The sequence below is a fragment of the Pongo abelii genome, chromosome 11 (assembly GCF_028885655.2).
Source record: "Pongo abelii isolate AG06213 chromosome 11, NHGRI_mPonAbe1-v2.0_pri, whole genome shotgun sequence".
In the NCBI taxonomy this organism is placed as follows: Eukaryota; Metazoa; Chordata; class Mammalia; order Primates; family Hominidae; genus Pongo; species Pongo abelii.
Genome location: NC_071996.2, coordinates 117,174,879 through 117,190,794, shown reverse-complemented (window position 1 = coordinate 117,190,794; position 15,916 = coordinate 117,174,879). Strand labels below are relative to the sequence as shown.

The window sequence follows — 15,916 nt, the reverse complement described above, 5'->3', positions numbered from 1 at the left end:
TCCTGCCAGCACACCCATCTTCCATATTAGGTGCAAAACACACACATGCACAGACACAGAAGATTTAAGAGTTTTATTAGAGAGAATATAAACTGGAGGGAAAGAGAAAGGGAAGCAAACCCTCATCTTGTCATGTTTTATGTCACAGCTAACGATTACTATAGTATGTTTATTATGGAACCTAATTATTGGTCTTAGCAAACGTGTACCTTAATTATAGTCATTAATAAATGAAAGAGATTTTGTATTTCCAAGAGCTATATTAGACACCAACCTTAATGTTCTTACTGTTAAACAAAGAGAGAAATCTTTGTTTAAAAATAAGCAGAAGTGTAAAGACTGAATATTAATGTATATTTTAATTATTTGTAAAAGTGTATATATTAACTATTGCTTCCTTTGAAAATTTAATAAAAGTCAATATGAAAACAAATTTTCCAGGAGACCCTCCCTTCATCACTACTACACCCTTGTTTTCCACATTCCACACAACCCAGAAGAAGGATCAAACAGCTACACCACAATCCTCACAGTAGTCCTGGCTTCACCAGGAGCCTATTCACTGTTCCAAATCGGAATGGTCTTTCTGCAAAACAGACAATTGCCACAACTTTGAAATATTATCTACTATACATTTTAACACAGCCAGATATTGCCTGAGACCCTCAGCCAGTTCTGCAACCAAATAACTTAGACCAATATCAAAACATTTGAGCGAGGTACAGTTAGTTCTGCTCCCCACCCTAGTACTTCCGCACCACAAAACTAAAGACCAGTCTTTCCCCAGAGCTCTCATTCTTTTGATACACTTTGCTGCTTGTTCCTCCTGCTATACTGACTTCCTTCCCTCAAACTCTTCTGAATTGTCCTCTATATCTTCAAATTATCTTATGTATTAGCTGAGCAGATTTTTCTTTCTTTAAGGAGGTGACACCTGTCCTCACATTTGTACCATTTGGATATGGTGGAAGAGGGGTGACTGCATTCTCTTGGATAACTGTCATCTCTTACAATGTCTTATCTTCTCTGAAGGCTCATGCCATAATGTTATATGAGTCTACTTCCTTGCCACTACAATCATTTGAATTTTCAATAAATTACTTAAACTTGACAAAATTTGGGAGACCTCAAACTCTTTCTTTCCATCAGAACTCCCATTATAATTTTAGAAGACTTCACGATTCATGTAAATGAATTATCCAATACCCTTAAACCAGTTAATCCTGGACCTTCTTAATGTCCGTGCTATTCTCAGTCTACTTCGGCAACAAAATAATAATGTTATATTCTATTTATCACCTTAAATGGCTCTATTTAAAACAATGTAAATACCAGCATTCCATAGTCTGACAAAAGCCTCTAACTATCCTTCTGTCTTACTCTTATGATCCATGGAACTTCTTAAACAGAGAGAATATTATCCTTCTAATGAATCCTTTCCTCTTGACCTGTCAGCCCCCTTAGGGCTTCTATCCTTTTCATATGATGTGTGGGCACCATGGTGTATGGTTTATCATCTAAACTAACCTCTCACCAGCTTCCTCATTTATGAATACCATGAATCCCATCCTTCTACCACATACAAGTAGAAAAATTCCAAATATAAATCAATTATATAGCCTCCCACCTGATTTCTAGAAACAAAGTTAATGTTGTGAAAGGAAAACATGCACATCTACATATAAACACATGCACGTCAATACCATTAACATTGATAAACCATGTCTCCCCTAAATAAAAATGCATCATGCGGGCCCTTGGCATTGTTCATCAATCTTTTCACTTTTTCTTAGCTTCTCTTTTTAATTGTAATTTTAAACTTCCACTATATTCCCACACAACCTCTCCCATTCTCAGCAAGTAACCTTGTTGCCTGTTTTCATTGGGAAAATTAAGAACATCAGTTATTTACATTCCTCCTCTCCTGTCACCTTCCCACCACAAATACCTTAATTGTTATATAATTATTTTCTCTAGTATTGGATGTAGTACCTCTTTTTTCATTTAGAGCTACTGTGTTATTAGCAGAAATATCTAAAAATGACCTTAGATGTTTCCTGTGGGTTGCATGGACAATGAGCTTGCTAGGACCTGGGTGAGTTTTTCCTTTTTCCAACTTACAGTACATACCCAAGTCCACCTTTCCACAGAACCAAAGGCTTCTTCTCTTAGCCAGGGTGAATCAGAGAATCTCTCAGACCTTTCAGATTCCTATTTCCTTAGATGGAGAATATCTAGCTTCCCCAGAGAATTCCTAATAATTGGCAAGCACACAAAATCCAGATTTCCCAATGCCATAAAGCCAATGTATTCCCTTACTGTCAAGGCCACTTCTCATGCTTGCTCTGTTAATGGGGAGACACACAGAGGTGAGGTATTCTTTCACCAAAATGAAAACATGCATGTCCAGCTGACGCCCTGCTCCTGGCATGCTGTGCTGTAGAATGATAATGAGTCAAGGGGCCCTTTTACATCTTTGTCTTGCTGATCCCAGTCATGCCAGATTCTCCTTTTTTCAATAAAACTCTACCATTAATCTATGATGTGAATTTTTTTCCCAATTTCTAGCCCAACTTGAGACAACTCCAACAGAACATGGGGCCTGACAAGAGCCAGCACTTCTTAAATTTAATTGTAGACACCTTAACAAGGATCTTATATCATTAGACACTTTTCTGTATCTTTACTCTTCTATCTCTGCTTCTTTAACTCTCCTTATCTAATTCTCCTTTATTTTAGCCTACATATAAGTGAAAGATACCTCAGTCCTAAAAATATAAACAAAGGCAAAACAGTACTACATGGATCCTGTCATCTACTTGACTTACTCATAATCTTTCCTATTTGCCATATTTAAGGCAAAAAATACGTATCGCTTTCTTTTGTTTCCCACTGAGATATCCTCCTAGCCTTAGGCTTGCAACCCATGGTCCATACAACAGCCAAAGTAGTCATATATCACATCACATGACCTTCTGCTTAAAAATCTTTACTGGTTCTGATTTAGAAATTGAGCTCATCCTCCTATGCCCTGGTCTCTGATCACCTCTCACTCACTAAACTATGGCTATACCATTCTTTCCTCTTTAAGGTGTGTTTCCCAGTAAATGTTCTTGTTTGCTTGTAAACGAGTGACTGTTCTCTCCTTTTTTAGTTTCTGCCTTAGGACCTTTGCATTTGTTGTTTATGCTGCCTAAAATGTTCTTCCACAAAATTTTGAACGTGGTTTACCTGTTAACATGCACCTCTTGTTTACCTGCAAACAAGTGCTCAGAACAATACTCAGCACATAGTAGGTACTCATTTTAACAAACACTATTCTTCCTCATAGAACAGCCTCATTCATACGTGGCTTTACTCATGGCCTCTTCAGTAATTTAATCCATAACTTTACATGGGCAGATCTCATTGATCAGTGTCTCATTCTTTCCACGTTTCTTGATGCTAATTTAAAGTGAGTCTGTATTGCATCTTGTTTTCATTTGGGCAGAATATTTGGCACCAAGGCCTATCATAGGTCACTAGCTAGGTGAAACAATAAATAGAAAATATACATCACAGCCATATTTAAGTTGACAGGTCTTTCGGTATAAAACAACCAGTATAAACCAAGAATCTTCACTGCAAAGAACTTTACGAATTAATGCATTATGAATTAACACAATTTAGCTCAAGTTTATCTTTAGTCCTAATGTGTCTACTCTGTAAATTAAGGCACACCTTAACTATATAGTTATTACTGCCCTAAGCAGAAGTTTTCAAAACCCTTTATAAATATCTTGCTTCTGGATGAAAGTGATGATAGTGTGGCCATTCTCTTGTACAATTACTTTTTCTCACTTGACAAGAAAATAGGTTGTGTGGTTTTTACTTTAGCACATTTTCGACACTTTTGCTGCAAGGTAAAACATTGTGCCTAGCCCATTCATCAAGTCAGTCTCATGAAGAAAGGGAATGTACTAGAATAAAAGAGACTTTGTTCAAGGAGGCAACTGGATGTACAAGTCTAGAGGTCAGTAGAGAGAAGTGGGCTGGGATAGGCACTTGGGAAGTTTCATCAAAGAGATAACATTGGGAGGTGACAGAATGAATGGCACTATGTAGGGAAATGTTGAGGGGAAAAAAAAAAAAGTGGTCCTATGATTCCTAACATCTGCAGGTGAAGTAGAGGACCAGAATCTCCCCCTCCAAATAGACGAAAAAGCAGTGCAAAGAAAAACATGAAGGAATATGGAAGCAAATGAGTCGAGGAAAGATCCTGTTTTAAGAAGAAAAACACAGTAATCTTTGTCACATAATACTGAGAGTTTAGGACCAAAATAGTCTGTTAGTTGGTAAAGAAGAGTCAAATTTACTGGATACAACTATTTTCTTTGTCACAGTTAGGATAAGCCAGATGTAGAAGGTTAAAGAGTCAGCGGGATGTAAGGAAGTAGATTTTTTTAAAGGACTGAACAAAACAAGACAACAAAAATGTGAATTGATATGGAAAACAGCTAATGTATCCATGATCTTTGAAAACACTCATTAATTAGCCATGGCATTTACTGTTTAGTAAAGAAACACATGTATCCCTTTGGATGGACGTTTTAAAAATGCCTAGAGACTAGACAAATTAATTTTATTTTTTAACTTACTAAGGACAAATAATTTTGTATTAGGTACATGTGATTGTATTTTGTTTGTAACATTTGTAATCTTTTAAAAAAATCATCCATGTCTTAACTCAGTAACTATATAATATCTTTCGTCTTTGGTTTGTACTCAGCATGTGCATAATGCTTTTAAATTTACCCCAATATTGAGTCCAATGACTACCTTTAGGAAGATACAGGAATTATTAATGTATAAATAATTAATTAGGATATTTACTGCATTCATTAAAACATATCAGTGGGAATTCCTTGTGAGACTTTTTTTATTAAAGAAAAATACTATTCTCAGGGGATACATAAACATTATGATTAATTTAATTCCAAAATCTCATTTAAGCTAATATTTTCCATCTTTACCATTACCAAACATGTTACACGCTATTACAAACATCCAAATTGTTTGTTTTGGTTTAATCTAATAATGTAAAACACATTAAAGTACTTTAACTGTAAACTTTTACCTAAGTAATGGCTACTTCTGCCATCTGGTGGCAGAATTAAAAGTTATATTCACAATTGTTATCTAGGCTGTAAACCAGGCCTCACTAAGCAATTCTAAAATAATCTCCCACATTGCAAGTATCATCTTTCACTTGAAAAACTTAAACATTTACAGGTGTTTTTGTTTTTGTTTTAGTTTTAGTGGGACGATGCTCTCTATAATTTATTGGAACATTGATATGTGTGTGCTGAGCACATTAATAATGTTGCATGCTGACAAAGAAACCATCAATTTTATATCAACAATCAAGTTATATATAAAACCTAATAATAATTTTCTCCATATATGCTACAATTTTATATCAACAATCAAGTTATACATAAAACCTAATAATAATTTTCTCCATATATGCTACATATAAAGCAATTTCCAGCATGTCTAATTTTCAAAAATTAATAATCACTATATCTAAAGTAAGCTTTTAAAGGGGACGACGTTTTATTATACAACCTGGTATTTATAATTTGCTACACTACCTACAACTTGGCTTTTTACCATGTCTTAGGCATTATAACAACCATTGCTATATGAAAATATTTTAAAATTTAAAAATAGTTTGACCTCTGAGCAAGTTTATTTGCATTATAGACATTTTACTGTATTTTTATATTTGGGATTCTCTCTTTATTTAAGAAATTTGAAAGGTTATGTGTAATTATATGTCAGAGAATCACAGAATGGAGGAGTTGGAAGGGCTCTCAGACATCAGAAGGTTTGTTTCTCTGCCCAAAAGATGAATATTTTCTACACTATTACTAATAAGTGGTTATCCAGCTCTGCTTATATCATTTCAATAATAGGAAAACTCTGCTACAGTTTCGACAACACCCCTCCTGAGATAACTCTTCTAAAAACCTGAAAGGTTACTTCCCTGTATCTTACCTCTATTGGCCTTGGTTGGTTCTCTGAAGCCCTGTCAAATAAATTCATATTCTTCACTATTTGAAGACAGTTGCCATGCTTTCACTGCCCGCATATTCTTTCCTTTAGGGTAGGCATACCTGGTTATTCTATTCCTCACATGCCACATCACTTTCTCCACCAATCTGGTCTTTCTCTCTTTTTCTCCCAGTTTGAAAATATAGACCCCAAGACTGGCCTCTCTTTTCTTGGTGTCATCTGACAATCAAATCGAACTGCTGGTGTTTACCTGGGAGCCCTTTCTGTGTGTGCTCTTCTTCTTTCATATCAGACAACTCTGATTAAAGGGAGAAGCCCCAGGCCAGGAAGTAGAATTCTGAGCTTGAGTTCCAACTCCATTACTTATTAGCTCTGTGGCCATAAAAACATCTGATAATCTCTTTGACATTTATAATCCTCAACAGTAACATTGGTATTATAATATTTAATGAGCTACAACCCATTAGCTACATTACAGCCAGCTAAAATTTCCAATAAGCCATTCTCATTATCTTCTTCCCTTCTTAAAGTCTTTGAATGGCTTCCGTTGCTCTGAGGATGAAGATAACGCTTCTTAGTTTGGCTTAAGAGGCACGACGTGAATTGGCCTCCAGCATCGTATCTGGCTTCATCACGTGTCATATTTCCCAGATCTCTCTCCTTTCAGACACATCGGTCTTCTCTCGGTTTCTTATTCTCACCATCCTGCACAGGGCTTTTGCTTCTGTGCTTCCTGTCTCGTAATCTTAGTTAGTTAGTTAGTTAGTTAGTTAGTTAGTTGAGACGGAGTCTCGCTCTGTCGCCCAGGCTGGAGTGCAGTAACGCGATCTCGGCTCACTGCAAGCTCCGCCTCCTGGGTTCACACCATCGTCCTGCCTCAGCCTCCCGTGTAGCTGGGACTACAGGCGCCTGCCACCACGCCCAGTTAATTTTTTGTATTTTTAGTAGAGACAGGGTTTCACCATGTTAGCCAGGACGGTCTCAATCTCCTGACCTTGTGATCTGCCCGCCTCGGCCTCCCAAAGTGCTGGGATTACAGGCGTGAGCCACAGTGCCCGGACCTTATAATGTTCTTTAGTAGCCCTCCTTCCTTACTTACCCCTTACCCATCCTTAGTCAGTGATAAAGAATTATTTCCAAAGAGAATCTTCTCCCTACCTCCCCAACCAAGTTAAAAGTACCTAATACATGGGTTTGTGACACCATGTACTTCCTTTCACTCATTCGACTTCTTTTTTTTGTTTGTGTAATTACTTGACTATGTCTGAGTCCTCTAGTAGATTTTAAATTGTATGAGGGCCAAGACCTCATCTGTTTTTTTGTGCCCAATTTTCCCCACTACGTGGCCCTCTACTTGATCTATAATAGGTCGTCAATAAACATTTATATCATAAATTGTAATTCAATACTGCCAAAGAAACTAAAAATTAAGAGTTGGAGATTCTGGAAAGAGGAAAGGCCCAGGGATATGAACTCAGTATTTAGCAATGGATCTCCCCTCAAGGAAATTTCTAATTCTGAGATGCAGAGGATCAAAGCTAAAAAGTTAGAGACTCAAGGCCTGTGCCATGAAGCCTGGCTGATTTGTTTGTTTATTTTTGTATATGCTGAGGTGGGAGGATCCCTGGAGCCCAAGAGTTTGAGGTTGCAGTGAGCTAGGATGGCACCACTGTGTTCCAGCCTGGGTGACAGAGAGAGATCCTGCCTCTAAATACATACATACGTAATACATTTTTTTAAAAAAAGTTAAAGCCACTGAAAAACAGAGTAAAATTTTCAGTAGTCTTTTTGTGCTAGAAGACAAAAATTGGAGGTAAGAACCTAGTGAACACCTCACGGCTCTGGGTTGGAAGCCCTGGAACTATTCATATGTTTTGCTTTGTTTTGTTTTCCTTGTTTTTTCGTATGTTTTTTCTTTTTAAAAAATCTATCTGGAGGCTTTGACTTTTGAGCTTACTTATAGTCTCTCAGAAGAGACAGAAAGACAATGGGAAGTCTAGCTTATGATACAATTCCAAGGTAAAATCTGTCTCTCACTCCCTTCTCACCTCTGTATTTTCCCCCTTAGGATAAAGAACATCAAATCTTTGTCATAAGATATTTTGTCTCACTCCTCTATTTATGATGCCTCATTATTCTCTCATTACATTTCAGTAGGGTTATCTTGAGTTATGGACTCTCAAGGAATGGGACATCTCTGCCTTTTACAACTTATGTCCAATCTGTCATCTTACCATATTCCAGGGGACTTTCTATCTCATGTCTATAATTGACTATTAAAGGTTATCCGTCCATTGTCCTACTTGTAGGATATATACATTTCTTGGAATTACCTGGCTTACTCAAATTTTCTGTTATTCACTTATTTCTACTCACACAGTTATTATAAAGATATATCTACTTCATAGACAGACATAGATTATACAAAAAAAACTCCAAAAGATTCCTACGTACACTGCCCTGAAGTATAATCCAGATGAGACAAATTACTACCTATTCAGTTACGGTAGCTGCCCAGAATAATTTTTATCTTCTTCTATAGTAACTTCAGCCCCTGATAATTTCTATATTTTCTTCTATTTTGCAATTTTAGTCTACTTTTTTTTCTGGAAGTGATAACAAGTGGTGAAAGGAAGACGTTAAGATTAAAAAGAGAGAGAGAAGTTAGAGTTTGAATAATTCACCACACAAAAATGTACAAATTAAACTCTGAGTAATCACACAGTTTATATATTTTATTCTTCTTAACACCTTTTTTCCTTTTTTTAAATCATGAATACTCTTAGTATTATTCCTCTTAGGGAATCAGATGTTGGTTCATTTGGTACAATATTAAAAGCATTTATTATGGTCTTTGTCTTCAGAATTAGGGTAGGTGCTTTTTTTAACTTTTCTCAAAAGAAACTATTCTTTCTCACATTGTCTCTGGAAAAAATAGTTGGCTATCTCAGAAAATTATTGGGTTATACAATCAGATCATGATAAGACACTGAACTCCAGGTATGGATAGATAGATAGATAGATAGATAGATAGATAGATAGATAGATAGATAGATAGAGACATGAATCATTTGGGTTTTAAGTAAACATTTGCTTTCTCAGATATTCTGTTAATCAGATGGAGGGCTGGTTATAGGCAAAATGGTGAAGAAGGGCAATGAGTCTCTAACACCATCACATCTCCGCTTTGGCCAGATTGCCATCTTCACCCCAGTTCCTATCTTCTGACCACAGAGGAGATAATCAGAGAGGGACATGGCAAGAACTAAAACATTCCTCCCCTTATCATCTCTCATCAACAAGTCCATTTCTTCAAAACCATCTCAAGTAATTTAAAAACAACTGTATAATCTCAAGCTTTTCCTTGTAACAGAAAATAAATTCAAACAAAAAAGTGGGCTTTACTCAGGTTCTTTTTAGGCATTATTTGTGTGATGGTGACCTGAAAATGTTGTAGGTAATTTGTCTCAAATGACACTATGATTAAGTAAATGCCTATGTCTTATATATAACTTATAATGTGACTTGGCATTTATAAAGTGTTTCATCCTGATTTTATAAATGAATAGAGCAAACTCAAACTTATCAAATAAACTAATTCTTATTCACAGTATACAGTTGGTTCCCACAACAATTGTCAGATACTTAGTTATTTTTCCAAGCTTGGAATACTTTCATCCCTTCTCATATTGACACGTAAATTCAGTGGCTTATGACCATAAGTAAATGAGTTTGAGATTGAAAATTCAGCATTCCCATCTCAGAGTCTCTGTTCCTACCATTGTGCTTCATCTGTCAACCTCCATTTTCTCCTGTGATCTCCTATCTTGGCTTATTTTCTTTACCGTACTCTTTTTGAAATTCAACCTTAGCACGTAGGTCTGCTTGGCTTGGAAGACATTTGTTTGGACAGTGTGTAAAGATCTGTGTCTCATTGTGTAATCCTGAAAAGATTGTGTGCCTTATGATTTGCAAAATATATATTTGACTGTGGAACTAATGTGGCATATGCCTGGACAATCTGTCAATCTCCTATAGTCTTGTTCTTTTTATCTTTTAGTACATGGTGAAAACAATGGAAATAAATGACAGGATTTACTGACAGCTTTCAGATTTGTATTGCCAAGGTATACATTATTGTTTTGAAGACACCTGATTAGTAGAATCATAAATTAGGCACTAGAGAAAGTATTTATTCCACCAAAAACACACACACGCAAAGCTTCTTCCTCACTCCTCTATTTAATAGTTTATTATTGTTTTCATTGTTGATTTGACAATAACTATTTTCCAGGTCTGCCAGAAAAGATCTGAAGACATATAAACACTTACAAATGTTGCACATTTGTTTTAATCCATATACATTTCAATAATACATTTTTATTATTTGTAGTATTGGCATTATTGTTTTTATGCTATTGGTGATAATGATGGGATATCAAAATTTCAAAAATATAGTATCAATGAGAGAATAAAACTAGAAATATAATGGTAAAGTTCTTGAGTTTCATTGCGTTTTGATTTGACTAAAATCTCTTCTGCTGCTGCAAAACACATGACACTTGGTAGAAAGCATAGTATAATATTGGCACAGCTTACTCTACTGTGTTATGTGGAAGTGTAGTAACAGCTCAAGCAGAATTGAGACGTTATGTTTATACAAAGCATCACTACAAATTTGGTATGAGATTTAGAAATTTTTGGATGTAGTATACCTGTAGGCTGGTTTGCTTCCAAGACTATTTTTATTATTTAATTTTAGTTTATATAAACTGTATATAATTTTAGTTTATATAAATTTTAGTTTATATATATATAAATAAATTATATTACTTAATTTTAGTTTTTAAAGAATACACTACTGTGGGATAAAGTCAACACAATAAAACATAGGAAGAATAAATGCCAGCCTGGGCAACTTAGTGAGTCCCTGTCCATATAAAAATTAAAAACAAAAACAAAAAAAAACAAACAAAAAAAACGAGCATGGTGGTGTGCACGTGTAGTCCTAGATACTCAAGGAGGCTAAGGTGGGAGGATCGCTCAAGCCCAGGAGTTTGAGGTTACAGTGAGCTATGATTGTGCCACCACACTCCAGCCTGGACAAAAGAAAGGAAAGAAGAAAGGGAGAAAGGGAGAGAGGGAGAAAGGGAGAGAGGGAGGGAGGGAGGGAGAGAAGGAGGGAAGGAGAGAGGGAGGGAAACATAGGGAGACAAGATGAAGGAAAGTACACGAGAAATATGGGAGAAGCATGATTTAACAACATTTAATGGGGTATAAAAACCAGGATATTAGGTGATCACAAAATAAGTATAAACTCAGACTGTAATATTGCTGCATAGAAGCTAAGGTTGCAGCAAATAAAATAATGAATCTCCAGAACAAGGAGGTCAATAGTCTCCTATACTTTGTACAGGTCAAAGTATTCTGTCAACATCATAATTTAAGAGAGCCATAGGTGAACTAAAGAACTTTTAAAAGAGAGTAAAACAGACAGTGTGAGAGCTGAAAACAGTTTTTTCTTTTTTTTTTTTCAATCCAGTCTATCACTGATGGGCATTTGGGTAGACACTGTACACGTATGTTTATTGCAGCACTATTCACAATAGCATTGCTGATTTTGTTGTTGTTATAGTAGTTGTATGTTTCCGATTGATATTGACTTCCATATTTCTGACCCTGGAACCCATATATTTATTCTGAAATACTCTTATACGAAACAATTTGGCTTGATATCCTCAATTATGGATTCTGATAAGCCCTATAACAAGTTTACTTCTCTGACAAGTAATCATTTATGTTATATTTTATATAAAACTGTTATAGAAAAACACATAAAATACAATAGTAAATGTAAAAACAGAAGGCACATTGTATTGTGTTATACATGTATCCTACAAAATTGTGCAAAAATTTTTTAAAATAAAAAAATTACATCAGAATGTCAGAATTATTTTAACAAGATGGTTGGCTCACAGATTTTCACCTAAGTTTTCTGTAATGTTATCATTATGTATTTAGGTTGGGTTTTTCTAAACTCTTATAAAATATTTGATTCAGCAATGTCATAGGATTAAAATCAACATGTAAAAATAAATTGCATTTTTATACATTAGCAATGAACAGACTGAAAATGAAATTAGGAAAATAATTCCATCCACAATAGATTTAAGAAGAATAAAATATTAAGGAATAAATTTAATAAAATAAGTGAAAATTTTATACTCGAAACTATAAAACATTGCTGAAAGAAATTAAACAAGACCTAAATACATGGAATAGCATCCTATGTTCACGTATCAGAAGACTTAATATTGTTAAGATGGTAATACTCTACAAATTGGTCTATAGATCCAATGGAATCTCTATCAAAATCTCTGCTTTTTTGGTTTTGCAAAAATTTACAAGCTGATCCTAAAATGTCTACATAAATACAAAGATGCCAAACGGCCAAAGAAACCTTAAAAAATAACAAATTTGGAGGAATTACATTTCCCCATTTCAAAACTTATTACAAACCTACAGTAAGGAATAGGGTACTGGCATGATGTCAGACATATAAATCAATGGAATATAATTAAGAACCCAGTAATAAACTCTTACATTTATGATCTATTGATTTTTTAACAAATATGCTAGGAAATTTTAATAGGAAAGGAATAGTCTTTTTAAGAAATGGTGCTGAGACAATTGGGCATCCATTGTAAAAATATACATTTATACCCTTATTTCACAGCATACAGGAAAATTAAATAAAAATGGATCACAGACCTAAACATAAGAGGTAAGGCTAGAAAACAGAAAACATTGGAGTAAATTTTCATAATCTTGGGTCACTCCATGACTTATTAGATTGTACTAAAAGTACAAGTGATAAATAAACAATACACTAGGCTTCATCAGAATTTAAAAGTTTTATGCTTCAAAACATTCCACAGAGGCCAGGTGCAGTGGCTCACATCTGTTAATACCAACACTCTGGGAGGCCAAGATGGGAGGATCACTTGAGGTCAGAAGTTCAAGACCAGCGTGCCCATTATGGTGAAACCCTGTCTCTATAAAAAATACAAAAATTAGCCAGGTGTGGTGATGGGCACCTGCAATCCCAGCTACTAGCAAGGCTGAGGCAGGAGAATCATTTGAACCTGGGAGGCAGAGGTTGTAGTGAGCCAAGATTATGCCACTGTATTCCAGCCTGGGCAACAGAGTGAGACTTCATCTCAAAACAAACAAACAAACAAAAAATGCCATAGAATGGGAGAAAGCATTTGCAAGTCATAAGTCTGATAGGGGATTTATATCTAGAATATATAAAGAACATTTACAAGTCAATAACAAAAGAGTAAATAATTCAACAAATGGTTAAGGGAATTGAACATTTTTCCAAAGAAGATATACGACTGGGCAATAAGCACATGAGAAGGTACTCAAGAGTAGTCATTAGGGGAATGCAAGTAATGGCCACAATGCCATGCCCAGTTCACATCTATTGAAATATAATCAAAAGAAAGACAGCAAATGTTGATGAGAATGAGAGAAGTTGGAACACTCATACATTGCTGAAAGGAATGCAAAATGCTATAGGCACTTTGAAAACTGTCTGCCAGTTTCTCATATGCTAAACACAGAGTTACCCTATAAGACAGCAGCTCTACTCCTAGTTATCTACCCAAGAGAAATGAAAGCAGATGGCTACACAAAGACTTGTAAACAAATGCTCACAGCAGCTTATTCACAATGCCCCCAAAGTGGGAAAAGCCCAATTCCTCAACAATTAGTGAATGAATAAACAAAATGTGGTACACAGCCATTCATTGTTTAATGATGGGAATATGATCTGAGAAACGTGTCCTTAGACAATTTTGTCACTGTGTGTATATCAATAGAGTGTACTCACACAAACCTAGATGGTATAGCTTACTACACACCTAGGTTATATGGTCCAGCCTATTGCTTCTAGGCTACAAATACGTACAATATGTTATTGTCTTGAGTACTGTAGGCATTGTAACACAATGCTATTGGTGTGTCTAAACATATCTAAACATAGAAAAGTAATGCTAAAAATCCAGCATAAAAATAAAAATGACACACCTTTTCTCGGCACTAACTATGAATGAAAACTACAGGACTGTAAGTTACCTTGGGTGAGACAGTGAGTCAGTGGTGAGTGAATGTGAAGACCTAGGACACTACTGTACATTACGGTAGACTTTATAAATACTATATACTTAGGCTAAACTAAATTTTCTTTTTAAAAAACTTTGTTCAATGACAAATTAACCTTAGCTTACTGTAACATTTTTACTTTATAAACTTTAATTTTTTAACTTTATGAATGTCTTATATTAACAGTTAGCTTAAAACATACATTGTACAGCTGTACAAAAATATTTTCCTTATATTCTTATTCTATAAGGTTAGTTCTGTTTTTAATGTTTTTTTTAATTTTAATTTTTTTGTTAAAAACTAAAGACGTACACATTAGCTCAGGCCTACAGAGCGTGTCAGGATCATCAATATCACTTTTGTCCACATCCATATTTTCTCTCACTAAAAGGTCTTTAGGAGAAATAACATGCATGCAGCTGTCATCACCTATAATAACCGTATCTTCTTCTGGAATTCCTCCTGAAGGACCTGCCTGAGACTATTTTATAGTTAACTTTTTTTTAATAAGTAGAAGTACACTTAAAATAATAATAAATAATACAGTAAATATATAAACCAGTAACTTTATTTATTATCGTCAAGTATTATGTATTGTACCTAATTTTATGTGCCATACTTTTTTATGATTAGAAGTGCAGCAGGTTTGTTGACACCGCATCATGACTAACACATAAGTAATGCATTGTGCTACAACTTAAGGACAGCTATGACACCACTAAGCAATGGAAAATTTTCAGCTCTTTTATAATATTATGGGATCATCGTCCTACATACAGTCTGTCCTTTACCAAAGTGTTATGTGGCACATGACTGTATATCCATAGAATGGAATATTATTCAGTCATAAAAAGAAATGAAGTACTGATGTTACAATGTGAATGAACTTTGAAGACGTTATGCTCAATGAAATAATTCAGACATTAAAAAACACAAATTATTTACATTAAATGTCCAGAAGAGATAAATATAGAGAGACAGAAAGTAGATTAGATGTTTCCTGGCGTTGAAAGTCACAATAGGTATGGACTTTTTTTGGGGGTAATGGCAATAGAGTAAAATTAGGTTGAGAAGATAGTTGCACAATTCTGTAAGCTTACTAAAAATCCTTACATTGTAGAATTAAAATGGGCAAATTTTATGGAAATTAAATTACTATAATATATAAATAAACCTGCAAAAATATTTGAGAATCCCATGAAAGATCTGTAATAAAAATTTTTAACCATTTTGGGGGGAGGTGAATAGATTAAATGTTTTATTAAGATATATAATATCCTCCAAAATTCTTATAATTATGTGACTTTTTTCCTTCAAAACACAATTCATAATCTGGAATACAAAGTGTATTAGTCCATTCTTTCACTGCTATAAAGAAACACTTGAGGCTGGGTAATTTATAATGAATAGAGGCTATCTGGCTCATGGTTCTGCAGGCTGTACAGAAAGCATAGTGGCTTCTGCTTCTGCGGAGTCCTCAGGAAACAAAATCACTGTGGAAGGTGAAGGAAAATCAGGCACATTTTATGTAGAGTAGGAGCAAGACAGAGGGGAAAGATGCTACACACTTTTAAACAACCAGATCTCATGAGAACTCACCAACATGAGAACAGCACTGAGGGGATGGTGCTAAAACATTCATGAAAGATCCACCCTCATGATCTAATCACCTCCCACCAGTCCCCACCTC

General features: G+C 35.1%; 1 protein-coding gene across 4 annotated transcripts in view; it reads right to left on the bottom strand.

The window, feature by feature from the left end:
* The window catches only part of SPAG16 (sperm associated antigen 16), a 1,150,408-nt gene that overhangs the window by 609,453 nt on the left and 525,039 nt on the right, over positions 1-15,916 (bottom strand). The window lies entirely within an intron of this gene.